Here is a 17,050-nt window from a genome sequence, read left to right on the forward strand (position 1 = left end):
TAAAAAAGCAATAAATGTAATCTTCCAATAATACATTATTTGGAGCTTCAAACGTAATTGATGTCTTTTTTTGCTTGCTTAGCAATCATTTTGCGAGACCGCTTTTTTATTTCTTTAAGACAGTAAAAAGTTCAACTCCTAAATGTCTCATTGACAAAGCAATGAATATCTCCTTTCAATAAGACATTATTAGGAGCTAAAAACATATTTGATGACTATTTTAGCTATAACCAATGCTACATACGTGTATTACTTGTTTGTCAATTATTCTGCGAAGCCCGTTTTTTATTTTTTCTGAGACAGAGAAAAAGTTTAATTCAGAAATATCTCATTTAGACCGCAAAAAATATGACCTACTGATAAGACATTATTTGTAGCTAAAAACATCATTAAAAACTATTTTCGCTTATCTTAATGCTACATGGGTGTATTACTTGCTTGTCTATTTTTCTGCAAAGCGCGTTTTCCGTTTTTTCAAGTGAGAAACAAGTTTAATCCGCAATTGTCGCTTATCGATATCAATAGATATGTAATATTTCGATGAGACATTATGTGAAGCAAAAAAAATGATCGATATCAATTTTAGCTATTTCCGATGCTACGTACGTGTATTACGTGCTTGTCTCTATTAAGCAAAGCCCGTTTTTCATTTTCCCAGACAGAAAAAGTTCAATTTGAAAATGTCTCATTCAGACCGCAAAAAATATGACCTACTGATAAGACATTATTTGTAGCTAAAAACATCATTAAAAACTATTTTTGCTTATTTCAATGCTACTACTATATAAAATTTGGATATGTTTTTCATAGATTTTGATAGGCTCTATGTCACATGATCTTGCTTAAAATAATGTATCACGGTGGTTATAATTAGTACAATTAGCTGAAATAAATTTAAACTGTATCATCTGATCATCGGTCAATTTTTGACTATTCAATATCATATTTTTTTAATTTTCAGGAAATATGCGAATATTAATTTTCAATGTTTTTCGCTTACGTTTAATTGCTTGATCATGTTCTTTTAAATAGTCATCGGGCAATTTTCTTTTCAAGTTTTCATTTTTGTTACACACTTTATCATCATATCTTTTATTTTTACAGGTGTGGTTAACTTTAGATTTTAGATTTCTTATTAACATTTCCGTTATCTTGTTTGTTGTATAGAATTTTTTGTATTTTAGCATTTTTGCATTAAATTTTATTAGTAGCAAATTGAGTTTTTTTTTATTTGTATTAAATGATATGGTTTTTAAGGTTTTATGCAACTTTTTGTCCTGATAACTATTTAATAATTTTTTGCTGCATTGAGAAGTCAATAATTTTGAAAAAACTGATAGTATTTGGCTTTTAAAGATATTCAATGAATGGTAACGCATACTTTGTTGATCATACTGTAAATTTCCTGGCTATGCACCATGACCTAATGAAACAGCGAACGCAATTGCAAAAACACCGCAGTCAGTGTCATTCGATTGATTTTGAACATCTGGAAAAATAATGTTCGTTCCAGAATTAAGAGGAATTAAAGGATATGATCTATTGACACATTGTGTTTGTTTTTCAGTTAATTGTTTATTATTCATAGAATCAAAAATATATATTTTATTCGTGTCGTAATACATAAATACCAAATGATCAGAAGCATGATAATTAAGATCTGACTCACCAGCTCGATTATGCAAAATTTGAATATGCCTTTTATTTCAATCCAAAGGCTCTAAAAGATCTAATAGCTAAGTTCTCTAATTTTCTAGAAAAACATAACCGAACTGATGATATAGCAATAAAGCAAAGAAATCTATGTCTTCATCGAAAAGACGTTCTTCATATCTAATAGCATCTACATTATATTGTTTTTGAATTGACATTTTTTTTTATATATAATGATATCAATATGATCGAATTGATTTAAAAATTAGCTGCTCAGAAGCAGTTTATTCGTATAAAGGATAATAATAATTTTCAACTGACTGCTCGGAAGCAGAATACTCGTATTTTAAGTATTTCTCATAATGCCTTCGTGATAGAGATTTACCTGAAAATTAAAAATAAATATCATAATTTATAAACTCTGATATGTAGGGGAAGGATGGGTAAAGTGGCACGCCGAGACAAAGTGAAACGCTCGCGAAAATATACTAATTTATCAAAATAAGTTTAAAAACGCCTATTGCACTTTTCGTTTATTAATGCATTAAATATTATTAACATTTGTTAATATAATCGTTGATTTTTGAATTAAAGTTTTTTCTTCGTTTCATTTTACTCCCCCTTCTTCTACTCATGAGATCATATTATTAAATTTTTTTTTCAAATTTCGCATAGAATATCATAAAATTCATTTTTCCTGATGGACTTGTTAAACCCTGGTTAAACTGTCTCGTTGAAAAACTAAGTTTCAATGGAAAAAATGCATAAGAAATTTCTTGTAAAATCTTTTTAAAAATTATTTATTTTTGAAATCGGTGATAACTCCTATTGGAATGAATAATATTTAATTAGATTTTAATGCTGTCAAAATTTCCTATCAAATTAAGGGTGAACCTATTAAACGTTCCAATAGGATCTTAGTACCACAAAAACAATCAGTTTTAATGGAAGGAATTTTGAATTCATTTTCGAGGTTTATCATTTATACGGATTTGTTGTTCAAATATACACCTAAATTGGAATTTATTAGAAATTTTGTCCGAAAAGATTATGTTTATGGTCCGATTCGATCTCGGCATCCACGGGTCCACACAGTCCAGTACGCTGCCGACTGAGTTATTCTTAAACATGAAGACATAACTCTGGCCTAATCTATTTGAGTTAAAAACTTGAAATAATTCAAACATTAATCAAGTTTTCTACCTAGCAAGTATTCCAAAGCAGAAGAAGAATAATTGTCATTTGTAACAATATGGCAAATAACATGCAACTTAGAAATTACATCTCTATCCCGATGTTCCCGTGACAGGAGTTTATATCATTTGAGGAGCGAACATTAGAACAATTCTTGTAGGAAGTCAATAGATTCAAACAGAAAATACGATTCAGAGGATGTTTTCTCGTTTCAATATGCCACAATAGGTTTCAATATTGTTTGATAGATGCAATTTTTTCAAGTCTTTACGGGGAATAAATATACTGAGAAAGAAAAAAAATTTTGACATTTGTTAATAGGAAAAATCAGATTTTTATGGGTTTATAATAGTTATTCTCAATTCCGATTAAACTTTTCTTGAAAATCTTCCTTTTTAAGTACTTCTCTGGCTGAATGGAGTGAAAGATTTTTACTTTTTTAACAAGAGAGTTTAAGCAGAGAATAGACGAGCAATGTTTAAATAACTATTTACCATAATACAATTTTGTTTTTTTAAATATAGGACAACGGTTGCAGAAAAAAAACAACTCTTAACCACAATTACAGTTGATTTTAGGTAAAATTATCCTGAAATGACTCGAAGTAAACGATAAGTTTACTATTAACCCAATCAAAACTCTCAGTTAGTCGTTAACCAAAGTCCATCAGAATTAGTTTCCTATATTTAAACATTAAAAGGTTTCTATAATTTTATAAAATTATACATCCGGAATAATATACATATTTATATTGTAAGGTATTCGAATAGATTTTCATAAGCGTAAGGAGTGATCTTTTATAACAATAATATAATCCTTTCATAAGTCTAAATAAATTATTATCAATAAACATGTTGAAAGAGTAAATATCATTCTAATTATAGCTCAAATTTTGTGTCATGAAGTCAAAGTCCAACTCAACAAGCTACAATAAACATTATAACTAAAAAATATTGATTAATAGCAAAGTTTGAGCAGCTATTAGAATATACAATACGATCGATTATAGTTATTCATTGATTTTTTTAGAATCAAACATATATTAAAACCGAATCAGCAAAATAATCTCGTAACATACATCTATAGCTAAAAATAATTCTATAAAAGCAACAAAATATAACCTCATAGGTTAATATATATCGTTATATACAATTATTTAAACTATCATAAGATTACGAAAAAAAATTCGATATATGTTTGAGTAAACATGAAACATTTAACAATACATTACCTTATTGATAATAAATCTGTTCGTGACAATTCAGGATTATAATTTGATACTTCTGTCAAGCTGATTTCAATCTGGCAAAAAAGTACAATTATCGTTTTGAAATAAGATATTCGGACCTAAATAAAAAAAAATATAATATTGTAATATATTTTTTAATTGTAAAAATAAATAAACGATTCTTTTTTCAGAATCGAAATATTTATCTACCTACAAAAATATCTCAATTTGATGCGTAAACATACATTAACCAGTGTACTCACCTTATTTACTGATAATAAAATAATTCCGATTGAAATTTAATGATAGTTTATTGCTCAAATAACTCAGTGTTGTAAATGAAATCAGATAATACACGCCGCAATAAATTAAACTGGATGAATGGTTTAGCAGGACTGCGAGATTTTGTTTTTGTGTAGAAATAATATATAGTGACATCTATAGTATATTTTAGAAGACCTTCCATCGTTATAACAATTTTTATCATTTTCTTCTACTAGATGTCACTACTATTTTAATCTTCAATAAAGGGGAGTTACCGGCGAAGTAGATCATACCATCTAGCGCCATCTATCTGTTTTTCATTTTGAAAAAAATTAGTAAAAAAAAGCTAACGATTGAGAATTTCAAATATATTTGTAATTTTACCAGCTAATTTAACTGTAAATTGACCTGCTACTAAATAGTCAAAACGGTAGCAAATGCAAAACTTTAAATGAGACAATCATTGGAATCAAGGAGTGAATGATACCTTAAGCATAGATTAAATAGTAAATAAATAAAAGACTATAATAAGTAAATAACAGAAAAAAAATTTTTATTTTATTCATTTAAATATAAGTTAATTTTTTTTCGACTGCATGTTCCCCTTATAACAGTAAGAGCTCCTGGAACCCAATTTTTTCCAAGACGATCATGGATTGCTGCTCCTCGTGTTCTCGCGACTCATAATATCTGAAAATGGTAAAAAAAAATGGAACTAATAAATGCACGAAAAAAAGTAAATACAAACCGACGGTTCCTTCCTTTAAGATTTCTTCGTCCTCTTTTTAAGTTCCCAGTGGCAAGTGATATGGGTCCAATTTTGCGAATCGCTAATTTTGACATATCTCCACGTTTTAAGGTCCCGCGAATCCAATGCGACCGTTTTTCAGTGGACGTCTGTGTGTATGTACGTATGTGCGTATGTGTGTATATGCGTATGTGCGTATGTGCGTACGTACATCCGGAATTATTTTTCACCTCGATTATCTCGCGAACGAAAAATGATATCGATGTGGGACCAATTGCATTCGACGCGTAATCACGTAACTTAGAACTGAAAAAGTTTTCAGGAAAATCGGTAGAGCCATTTTTTTGGCAGAATCAAAAAACTGGAAAAAAAGGAAATTACTTGAATTTTGCCATTTATAAATTATACCATTTTCTAGAAAAAATTTCAAGATCATTGCAGAGATATGAATATTAAATAATTGGAATACTTGTATGGATACATGATGACAATATTTCATCGGAAAAAAAAATTTAAAAAACAAAATCAGCAATAAAAGAATTTTAGAATCGTGTCAAAATTGAGTAAACAGCGTTAGAGACGCTATAATAGTCAATAATAATTGTCAATAATATAGAATTATGTTCATAACAATTGCACATTGTTACTAACAAGTGATTATTGATCATAGTAATATTTAAATAATAAGTTTCAAATTGTTATAAACAATAAAAATAGGGACCCTTTCTATATATACGAGTACTTTTAACGCATGATTTTTTCGTTCACTGAAAAAATGTTACCAACCGTATGACATAAATAAAAACACTTCTTTCGTGTATAACAATGAAATTCGTTGTAAATAATAAAAAAAAGGATCTATGAGGTACATTCGAATTCTTCTAACGCACAATTTTTTCTTTTACTGAAATAAAGTAACTAACCATATCAAATGAATATAAACAGACTCATTTCGTTTATAACAATTCCATTTGTTATCAAAAATGGAAACGGGTTCTATTTAAATTGTTTTATTATTTTTTTTTGGGAAGTTGGTCGTGTTGACTTTTCGGGTCGCACCCAGACCACTGCAGAGCACTGATATTTTTTTTTAATTTCACAGGCCCTGATTGCTCTTCAACTTTTTTCTGACCTTCATCTTCTTCATTTACAAAAGTTTTCTATGGATAAATTAAACAATTATTATGTTTATTATATATTTATAGTCGTTAAGTACATAAAATATATAATCTTCATAAATAATCATTTATTCATCACGAACTTTTTTGTTTGACTTTTTAAAATAAATAAACAATTCCTTTGCACTGCACTTTTCGTATTTTAGTTTAGTTTCTGATGTGTTATCTATTTTCTTAATCTTGAGTTTTTAGTTATCATGATCAGCCGTTACTAACTCTTTTCTTCGAAAAAATCAGTTGGTAATAGTGGCACAAAATCTATAATGTGGTAATAAGTATAGTTAATGCAGCGCATTTTGGCCCGCATCGGGCTGGTCTGTCACGTCCTGTCGTTCGTTTCACCGCCAGGCGACGCTGAAGCATCGATTCAAGATGCGGAAAATGTCCAAAGAATAAGAATGAAAAGGTGACATCAAAATAATTGTATTCGAAATTATTGCTATTTATAATAAGCATCAATCTAATAGATAATGAACAGCTCAAGTATTTTTGTTTAAGCATCAAGTACTTTCTGAATAATAATATTTTATTATTGCAAATGTAGAAATTAGAATTTTTTGTCTTTTAGTAATGCAATTAATTATTGCATTAGTTAAAAAGAGGTCGATAGTGTGATTTAGTACGACGTTACAGGTCAGTACTACTAGCGCTCATAGCGGAATAATTTCTGATGGAGTCACAAGCGTCCTCAAGCGGTAGCATGGGGAAGATAGGGAGTCGGATAGGGCTGGCTCGCATTGGTGCGCGCATTTTGTACGCTGACAAACGACATTCATTTGTTCAAAAATGGAAACACGAAAAAATAATATAGAATATTTAAGAAATCTATTGAAACAAAAAGAAGAAATGATAAAAAGAAAAAAAAAGAAAAGAATATACACAAGAGCTGATGAGAAAAATAGAAGAAGGAGCAGAAGTAAACAAGAATGAGTACGTAGAATTAATTAATTTTAACGATGAAATGAATGTAGAGGAACAGGGTCAGATAAATTATGAAAAAGACAGAAGTAGTAAAAGTGATAAAAATGACAATGAAGAAAATTACAATAGAAAAGAACAAGTTAAAAATGGAAAAAATAATTACAACGGTAATACTGCTACAAATTTTAATCTGTAAGTCCAATTTTTTCTTTCGCTTGTAAATACATACATACATACATACATACATACATACATACATACATACATACATACATACATACATACATACATACATACATACATACATATATACATACATACATACATACATACATACATACATACATACATACATACATACATACATACATACATACATACATACATACATACATACATACATACATACTACATACATACATACATACATACATACATACATACATACATACATACATACATACATACATACATACATACATACATACATACATACATACATACATACATACTTCCCAGTGGGAAGTAATAGTAATGGGTCCGATTTTGCGAATCGCTAATTTTGACATATCCCCACGTTTCAAGGTCCCCGGAGTTGAATACGATAGTTATTACGCGGACGTCTGCGTGTGTGTTTGTACGTATGTGCGTTTGTACGTATGGGCGTATGTGCGTATGTGCGTTCGGAATCATTTTTCGCTCCGATTATCTCGAGAACAAAAAATGATATCGACGTGGGACCAACTGCATTCGACGCGTAATTACGTAACTTAGAACTGAAAAGGTTTTCAGGAAAATCGGTGAAGCCATTTCCGATAATAGCATATCGAGCGTGGTGCAATTTTATGATTTCAAACATTTTTTGCATATGAAACAAGTTGAAAATATTAGACTTTCAAACAACAGTGACAAGGCGCTGTTTTTTTCACAGGTATCGCACGATATCGCTTTTTGTCGCTGAATAAATTATTTGACTAAGGTAAAATAGGTACTATCAGTACTGTGTGTGATTACTGAAAATCTTTACGATGGAAAGAAGAGCTCTCAGGCATCTGTTGTTTTGGACGATAAGTCCAATTTAACGGCCACCTGAACCACTGAAATCGTTATTATGTGGCAAACATCAACATTTACAACACTGTCTCAATAATATTCGATGAGAGAAGTTAGCATTTCAAATGACTTCTTTTGGAGCAAAGGAGGTCAACGAAGGGAATTTTATGCCAACATTTAGCGTGAAAGAACAAGTATATCGTTTACAATATAAGTATATAGTTTACAAACCATGCCTAATAAAATTAATCGTTAAATTCAGGATTTTGAAACAGCTCTTCAATTATTTCCACCAGATTCCATTGAAAATTATTACAAAATTGTAATAAATGCTGATTACCGTCCTTCAACTGAGCACAGACAACGTCATAATGATCCAACAACTCATTAACTATCCGTTATAATGATAGATCAACGTGGTGACAAACAAGATATCATATTCCGCAAAAAAAAACGACCGTTTACAACCCACCGTACAGACACATAGATTACATGATGCATTACAATATCCTCTGATATTCGTTCCTAGTGAAAATGCGCTTACGTGGAAAATATATCTAATCGTGCACTTCTTGCAATACAAAATATTGTGCTCTTAATAGATGGAAACAACATTGATTATGACAGTTTACTGTCTCCACAGACAACTGACAATTTTATCGATACGTTAAATAAAGAATACATACAACAAATGAACTCTGATCCAATCGAACTTCGACACACTATAAATCATAATGAACCAATGTTGAATACTGAACGGAAACAAATTTATCAACTCCCTATCGATAAAATAAATAGACATGCTGGTGAAATATATATTTTTGATATGCCTCGAATGGTACCTGCAAAACGTTCTTAATTAGTTTTACATTAGCATAAATGCGTGCTAATAAAAAGATTGCGATAGCAGTCGTATTATCAGAAGTTGCTGCAATATTACTTCTCAGAGGGAAAACAGCATTCTACGTACAAAATACCAATTGAAGCTCATCATATAGAAAACCCGGTATGTGGCATATCTACGAATAGTCATGGAGCCAGCGTCTTACAAGACTGTGTTTTTCTAGTATGGGATAAATTTACTATGAAAATATATATTGAAAAGTTTCATTTGAAACAAAACATGAGGGCACAATTAGGTGATTCAGAATTTTGTAATATTCTTTTAGACATTATCCAGTCGAATTTACAAGCAGCATAAATACACCTGTCTTCCAGTTTATAAAATAGAATTAAAAATTAGTATTCCTTTAATGCTTCGTCGCAATTTAAATTCCTCAAAACTTTGCAATGGCACTAAATTACGGATAGTTTCTGTACAGAAGAATGTAATCGGTGCTGTAATTATATCTGGTTGTGGAAGAGGTGAAACAGCATTGATACCTAGAATACCTTTTATCCCATCGAACTACTCGGTTCAGTTTAGAAGAAAACAGTTTTCTATCGGTGTGAGTTTTGCAATGACCATGAATAAATCACAAGGTCAAACTTCAGTGAAAACTGGCATTGACCTAGACTAGGGTCGTTTTACGCATGGACTATTATATGTTGCATGTTTACGTGTAAGCCACTCTTCTTGTATTATTATTTTAGCCAGTGATAATCGTACACCTAATATTGTTTATGAAGAGGCATAACAATTAATAAATTAACACTTTCATGATGTCTTACACGACCTAACTTGGTTCTAAAAGTGACAACATTAAATTTATAAAATTAATTGTATACAGTAGACAGAAATTTTTTTTTCTTTCAAAAACAATACGTATCGATCATGAAAGAAATTTTTGGATATGATTTAGTCGAAATCGTAGTCTAATTTGTTTACATACGACTGTCGTTAGTTAATCTATCGATAGTTATTTTTTGATTCGTATTCGAGCATGGAAAAGATACAATTGTATGATTGTTATTTATCGATGGATATTCAATCAATATTCTTAGTCAAAATAAATACGCAAATTAGAAACAAAATCTTCGCTTGATCGTTAGTATAATAGCAATCTCGACTACGGGAGAAGTTTTTAGATATCTTGGTAATGTATACAGTTGCGAGAGGCTAATTGCAACCTTACAGCCGAGCTAGCTCTCTTTCCAGCTCGTGCTTAGTTGGACTCGCCCGATCCGCTCGCCTTATCCCAGTTCTTCTTTCAACGCTCAACTAATTACAGCTCGTCTTATTCAACCTTATCATTGATAGTTGTCCTACTATTGTGCTAGGTTTGCCGACGCCGGCTCTATCGTGTTTGCGTGAAATAATTTTCTATTATTCAATTCAATAAAGTTTTTAAAAGTTCTGCTAAGCTTGTGTGAATGATTTATTGTTCACGTGATGAATTTATAATAAAAGTATAAAGATACTCAATAAAAGTGCATTTTGTGTATGTGCACATCCCCTGACCACATCCTACGGCGAAGCTCATCGTTACAAGTTGCAAGATATCATTACTCGAGACAAAAAATGAATACGCTTCAATAGTATTAACAAATTGAGCTTCTGCTTAAGGGCCAATTAAATCTCAAATAATATCATTACTTAATCTGGTTATTTTGTGTAGAGGATTTTTGTTTCATTTAGTAACACCATCCCTGCCCATATAATGATCATCACCGTAACTTTTATTACTTGGATGTTCTCCTGATTTATCTTCTTCATTGAATGTTGTTAGTTTTTGATAATTTTCCCATTTTGAAAAAAGTCAATATCGCTTTTTTTCAGATTCATCCCATTAAAAATCAGTAGCAATTTGATCTATTAAATGTTCATAAAGTCCATTATAATTTAACATTTTAACTGCCTGTCAATAAAAAGATAGAAATGATTCAAAACGTATAGAAAACAGAATAATGTATAGGAGATAAATATCTTAATTATACATGTTGTTTCTTACAAAACGTTATTTTACAATAAGTGCATGCATATGCATTGAAATGAACTGATGTTCAATGACATTTGATAAGTATATCAATTCCACTACTAATAAATGCATATACTTAAATATGGTAATTTCTTGAACGTAATAGCCAATATTGACTATTAATGATTGATATACATCTTCAACAATGACTTATTCATAAACTTTCTTCTATTATCATGTACACTAACATCTACGATGCCCTGTAACTATTGAAAGTTAATATCATTGAGGCTTTTACCATCAGTTTAATCGTGATTCGTCGATTTAAAAATCTGATTCAAAAATTTGTTGATTCAGCGCTGTTTATTGTACATTTTGACAACTAATTGAGTTCACTTTTTAACTACGTGGTGTATTGTTTATTTCATTTATAATTACGTACTCAGAGCTGTGTATTTGTGGCTGCTACAATTTTATAAAGAATTATAATTTAATTAAGGCACATTGCAATATAAAGAAAAAAGCTCTGTATTTCACTACAGATAAAAAACTGGCAATAATTGAGCTGGTTGATGGATTTAAAGACATAGTAGAAAATAAAAGAACTGATAGTGTAACATCTATTGAATAAGATGTAGCATGTAGGAAAATAGCGAACAGATTTAATGCAACAGCGAGTTTTCAACTTTCTGAAGGGGAATTCCCTTAGGGGAATTTTTGGACTTATGTAAAAAATACAACACGAAAGTGTTATGCTGAACTGAGAAAGCAGAAAAAAAAACACGTATGTAAAGAAGAAAGATTTTCAATATAACTATATTCATTTAAATATGTTATAGAACTTGATACAATTATGTCTGATTTGTTAATAATAATTTATCATGATTACAAGTTGGGAACTCTGATTAGATAGTTTATTGATGTAGTGCATTTTTTATCGTCTAAATATTATGTCTGAATAACGTCATGGTAAATTAAATTTTGATACTATTTTTTTTAAAATGTTTCTTTTAATCTGAAATTTAAGGAGGTGGATTGACAACGATTAAACTTAGCACTGTAGAAGAGGCAACTTATGCAATGATCCGGAAATCTATTGATGGTATCAATTCTTTTCTTGATGGAGATGCTGAATCAAGTGAAGAAAAGAACTATGACCCTGACGATCCAATTTTCTAAGTATGTCGTGATATTGGAAACTCTGAACATCACTTTAGTATATATATCTTCTCATTTTCATGAAATACACATTTTTTATACATATTATCTTTTATAAATATCTTTTTATTTCTATAAAAAAAATATATTTACAGTATTTAGTAGATAATAATGGAATAACAAATTAAAATAAGTGAGAAAAAAAAAATAAAAACTCTAGCAAGTCAACCACTTTAAGATGTTATTAGAGGAGGTTCTACATCACAGTTGTCTACGTTGGAGCCGTTTACATCGCAGCCGTCTACGTCAGGGATTCGTTTGTCTAAAAAATTGAGCACCGTAAATTCATGTAAAACAGAACTTATAAAAACATTTCATGAAAATTTGGAAGAACGTGATTTCCTTGATTTTTGTAGTTGTTCGTATGGTTTACATACAGGAATTACTGCTTATTAGAATTAAAATAATATTCGTTTACATTTGTCTATGAAACGTATGAAATTATCAGTCTACTAAGTCGCAGCATTTAGGGAAAAGGAGTTCATATAAACTTTATTATAGTATTAATGTAGAGAGAAGTTCACCCTTTTAATTCGTCTTATTGTTGATCAACAATAAGATGAACCGTAGTATTATTGTTATAGTATTTTTATCGATGAAAATACTATCTTTCGTGAAGGTAAGTAAAAAAAGTTTCAATGGTTATATAGATTATTTAAGTACGGAATTTATTAAATATCATAAATGTTTATTATTCTATCATTAATTTAGACATTTTAATGTTATGTTTATGATAACTGATAAGAACAATTTCATTTCTAACTGCTACACAACCATACCTTTCAAAATAATCATCAATCATGTGCCGCCGTTCATCAATGTTTCGTATTGCCCGGTAAGTTTAAGGAATTGCATCATAAATAGCTGGATTGAAATAAGGTGGTACAACACCCTGATGAATAATATTCTATAGCACTGCCGCTGCAGAAATAGCTGTGGGTGTGGATTGAACTTTTCAGAATCTGAAACCGATCGTCAACATGGTGAACATTCTACCCCAAACATCAAAACAACGCTCTACCATATTTCTTGTACGAATCTGAGACTCGTTGTACAACTGTTCTTCGGGTGACACAGGATTTTGTAATGGTATCATGAGATAAGAAAAATCTGTACATTCGGAATCACCGAATAGCAATCCATTCTTAAATTCACTAGGTTCGAACCTTCTTTCGATACGTGAATTATTGAAAATTGTTAAGTCATGAGTGTCGACACCGGCTAACGAGCCACAATGCTCATGATTTACAAGCGTGGATTTGCAATGACTCGAACATTTATTGGAAAAAACGATTTTCGTTTTCGAAAAAGTTCAGCATCATCTCCTCCTACAAAGGAAAAATAAAAAAGTGAATTATAGAAAAAAACTACTTTCATAAAACTGTATTTCTTACCGTAAGACTGTCCTCGTAAAGCGATCTTTTCCGTAAAGCGATTGCTCTACACACACGATGAACAATTTTTTAAACACTAGACTTACTGATTCTTATTAAATCTCTAATTGTGATATGGAAAGTTCCTGTTGCCAAGAAACGTATGGCAACAAGTGTTTGGATTACTGGCGGGACAGCCTGATCACTGTGGAAAAATTCAGTAAGGACGTAATAAACTACTGTTGCTCGATATTCTTATTTTATTTTTTTGATATCCAAATTTCAACTTGTTTGATTTACCGCGGTTAAGAAAGTGAGCTCAATTAGTTGTTAAATTGTACAATAGACAGTGCTGTTAACCACAGTTTTTATTTATTGGACGTTGGTCACCCTTTTTTTGAGCCTACAAAATTGCGAGCTTGATGGGAAAACTCGCTCTTAGACGCCATAATTTTGTGGCCGTTTATTTTCATGAAATCTCCATCAGTTGGAGTAACAAGTTTCTAAAATATCATGAGCTGGCATTTTTCAGGAGCAAGAAGTAGTCCTTTCAATAGAAGTTTGTTTCTGATCTCTTGTACCTCATTCTCAAAAGTTTTCGAGCAATTGTCCAACTCAAGGCCTCTGTATATGACTGCAATGGCGTCTGCGTAGCAGATGAGCTTTATTTTTGTGTTCCAATTGTTAATTGATCCGTTAATTTCATTAATTTGATGACTGCCTAGTCTATGTCATTAATATATATTTCAGAAAGTAGCGGGCTCGATACATTACATACATATTTTAGAGCGTCTGTAACAGAATTCCAGGAATATCATTGTCGAAAGCTCCTTTTATGTCCAGAAAAGCGACAGCTAGGATAAATTTGTCGTTCAGAGCCTGATAAGCATATCCTATTCATACTGATAGATTGTCGCAACAAGATTTGCCTCTTTTGAAGCCGAATTGGTGTCTATAGTTGGAGTCGTGATTCTCCAAAAACCATGATACTCTATTGGTGATTATCCTGTCCATCATACAAATGGTGGATGCCATGGCAATTGGTCTCACACTATTTCCCCCAGGCTTTGGAATTAATCTAATTTCATACTCCATCCACTGTGCAGAAATCACCTGCTCATCCAGAATCTTGTTGACAATGTATAAGAGGATTTCCTTGAGCTTCGGGGGTAATCTATCTATTAATATGTTGTAATTAATCTTGTCTCTTTCTAGAGCAGATTAAAAATTAGAACACTTGATAGCATCCAGTAGTTCATCCATGGTAATAAGAGAATCCAGCACAGGATTATGTTCAAAGGCGTTATCAAACAAGGCTTCATATGTGGTGAAATCCGGGCACATTAATTTTCATATACATTTCTTTAGTATCGTTCTCGAAAAAAGAGTTGACAACGGAAAAGCGGTTATTCAGTCTTCTAATATTTTCTCAAATCATTTTGTAACCTAAGTTTCTATTAATGGTGAAAGTAAAATCCCTGAAGGCTACACTCTTTTTCCGTCTAAACACGTTCTTAGCATTTGTTTGAGCTTGGTGAAGATCGGCTTAATTTTCAACGTTTTGTAAATAGTCGAACTTTAGCTGTGTTGCTTTCCTTAAGCGCAGTGTTTTGTCACAGTTTTCATCCCAGCAGTAGCATAGCGGTGCCTCTTTAGTTATTAGATTAAGTTTCCTCATGAAGAATTTTCTTTGTCCGTTTTATTAAAATGCCGGCTATGTCAATGACGTCACATTTCTTTCGTATGACGTACACTTCCATGTAAATCATATAATACTTTTCTACGCCATATATTGTGTTTCATTTTCAATATAATAAACGAAGTATTCAGATCAGTTTTAATATTGTGCAGTGAAAAAAGAAACAAAAAAATTAATTACATTGATAGCATCGCAAATATAACTAAAAAAATTTTAAGAACATGGCTGACTTAGAGATAGAGCATAGATACAGAGTGACTGAGCTAAAAAGAGTTAATACAAAACATGGTGATAAACTTACTGCGACAAACGACGACAAGTTTTTTGTTAATTTACCATCAAGATTGTCAACTGCTTCGAGGAGAGATAATATTATTTTCAACAAATTACTTGATTACGGCAAAGAAGATAATTTAGAACTCATATTTCCCGGTGGCGAATGGAATAGCTGCCAATTTAAACCTCGAAGATAAGAAGTTAATCAGGAGAAAGGAAAAAAAAGCAATTCATAAATTAATTAATGATCAAGTGAAACTAAAGGATAGAAAATCGATTGATTTTTTGAGACAATTATTTTCATGGAAACGACTTCGTTCATTTTTCTTTCACTTTTTGTAGTAAAAGGGGTGAAAAACAGTAGTAAGGAGCTCAAAACTATCAACGTAACTAAAGGACTTTTTTCTCAGTTCAAAATTAGTCTTGCAGAGAGAACGAGTGATCACCATTGATCTCGTTATTAGTATAAGAGGCTATCATTTCTCTAACGGAAAAATAATTGTGGAAGAGTTGGCTTCATGTAAATGGCTAGAATTAGAAAAGATTCGTAAATATTATTTTTTATTCCAACCACTATGTGATTACAGTGAATTATCTATTGATAATGTATTCGTGCATATTGTATAATAATGCATATTGATTGGGTGCTATGTAAAGATTCAAGTAGCCATATGGATAACACTGTGAATTGACAAAAAGTATACGTGCCTCAAATTACAATGATCAAAATGACTGAAATTTTTTGTTGCATCATTATTTCGTGCTGTTTGAAATGCCTGTATAACATATCTTGAATTATCCAATTGTGTCGATGTTCTCACCATCGAAACGTTTTTTGTTGTTCTCGGTAACAACGGATATTCATAAGTTTCCCATGATCGAAAGCTCACTGTTATTGGCGGATTCTAGGCAATGTAATTGAATAATTCTATTTTTCTTGTATCTGACACTTTACAGTAAGGAATCATCTATTTAATTTTCGTCAATGTAATTTTTTCATCTGCATTCGCTGTAGCTCGTACTATTGCGTTTAGATCGATGTTTAAACGTGTTAAAACAAGTTCATACTTAACATTAACAATAATTCGATGATAACTTTCAGTAAATCTAAATAGCATATTGAATTGCGATTAAACGTCGAAGTATCTTCTGTTATTGATTAGCCCTCGTCATTGGAAATCCAGCCTGTATTATCTTAATAATTTGATTGACTTGGATGAAGTGATAGGTATCCTTTAATGACACTTGTGAGACCAACATTTTTATTGATTTTATCTCAACAACATGTTAATCTCAATGCCATTCAATTCATATCGTATTTTTCGAAAAAGTAACATAATGTTAACAAATCTCGTTGTAACTGCTACAGCAGTGGCATCCGGCTTAG

General features: G+C 31.1%; 1 long non-coding RNA gene across 1 annotated transcript; it reads right to left on the reverse strand.

Moving 5' to 3' along the window:
- Window positions 1-1,905: 1,905 nt before the first annotated feature.
- LOC118064894 (uncharacterized) lies at window positions 1,906-4,463 on the reverse strand. Its single transcript, XR_004690114.1, has 3 exons — window positions 4,339-4,463; window positions 4,079-4,194; window positions 1,906-2,038 (listed from the first exon to the last, which is right to left on the reverse strand). It is a non-coding gene; the product is annotated as an uncharacterized lncRNA (long non-coding RNA).
- Between the last annotated feature and the right edge of the window lie 12,587 nt (window positions 4,464-17,050).

Source organism: Chelonus insularis, unplaced genomic scaffold (assembly GCF_013357705.1).
Source record: "Chelonus insularis isolate UGA/USDA-ARS -01 unplaced genomic scaffold, ASM1335770v1 contig_25_pilon, whole genome shotgun sequence".
In the NCBI taxonomy this organism is placed as follows: Eukaryota; Metazoa; Arthropoda; class Insecta; order Hymenoptera; family Braconidae; genus Chelonus; species Chelonus insularis.